Source organism: Ctenocephalides felis, unplaced genomic scaffold (assembly GCF_003426905.1).
Source record: "Ctenocephalides felis isolate EL2017-DRISC unplaced genomic scaffold, ASM342690v1 CF-g0.4_SCAFFOLD_00856, whole genome shotgun sequence".
In the NCBI taxonomy this organism is placed as follows: Eukaryota; Metazoa; Arthropoda; class Insecta; order Siphonaptera; family Pulicidae; genus Ctenocephalides; species Ctenocephalides felis.
In genome coordinates this window covers 129,228-130,410 of record NW_020537010.1, presented here as the reverse complement: position 1 = coordinate 130,410, position 1,183 = coordinate 129,228, and positions in this window count along the sequence as shown.

Sequence of the window (1,183 nt, the reverse complement as noted above, 5' to 3'; positions counted from 1 at the left end):
AATAAACACACATATAAATATACTTACATTCACATGTATAAACACACGTACACATACACAATAATGTAAATTCATATACACCTGTAACAAGTTCTACTAATTTATGTCAATGCTTTTGTATAATTGTCACTTCAGAAATAACAAAATGTTTCTTTTTATTACGAAATGTTGTTGAGAAATAATATTCAGAAAGCAAAATAAATTACACTACAAATATTAAGGGTACTAAACGTAAACAATGAGAGATTTGTACAATGAGAGATTTATACATTATTGTAATAAACGTGATTGACATTTAATGTATATACTTATTAATAGTTAACATTAGGTTTATGCAAACATCTAACTGAGTATATATGTATTTTAAAAAATGAATAAAGCACAATGCATGCCACCACTCTACCAGCTACTATTACTATTTCGAAAATATGTTATATGGCTCAAATTAAACGCAGTTCTAAACATTTTGTAGGTTAATTCAATTACTCTTAAACAAATTAGTTATTATTATAGAAAAAAAATTATCAAGTAATGGTTTGTGATGATATGTGAACGTCTTCTAGCTATATTTTTAAAAACTTAAATTTTTCATTATTAATTATGAATGATTATTATTCCTCTTTTTTATTATTACGTAATTTAATACTTGCCTTGAATAAATAGATTGAGACAAAAAGTATGTCTATATCTAGCGCAAAATTTCTAGTGTTTCCTTAACATTTCCAAAATAGGGAAACCCATGTATAATATATTTACTATTGACTTTACACACCACGCTAAATATGTCTGGTTCATTTGGTAGGTACATTTTGTATAAATCTACACCTACATTTCGATGGAAACAACTCCCAAAATAGCATTATTTTCCACCAGTCAAATTGACCGACTGTGGTAGTTAGGCCACATAACAATTTTTTTCCGCAAAAGAGAAAAATTAATTGAAATTAAAGAGTGAAGAACATATTCTTCTCTATCTTACTTGCATTAAAAACGTATATAAATTTAGTGCAGTTATTAATAAATGTAATTATTCGATAAAATTTTGCTTCTATGTACAAAACTATAAAAAACAAAAGCAAGTAGAAATATTGTAGTAAAAGTATTTTTTTTATCCAATTCGTGTTCTCAAAATGTATATTATTTAAGTGTAGACGCAAAATGTAATCAGTATCTGCAGTATTCG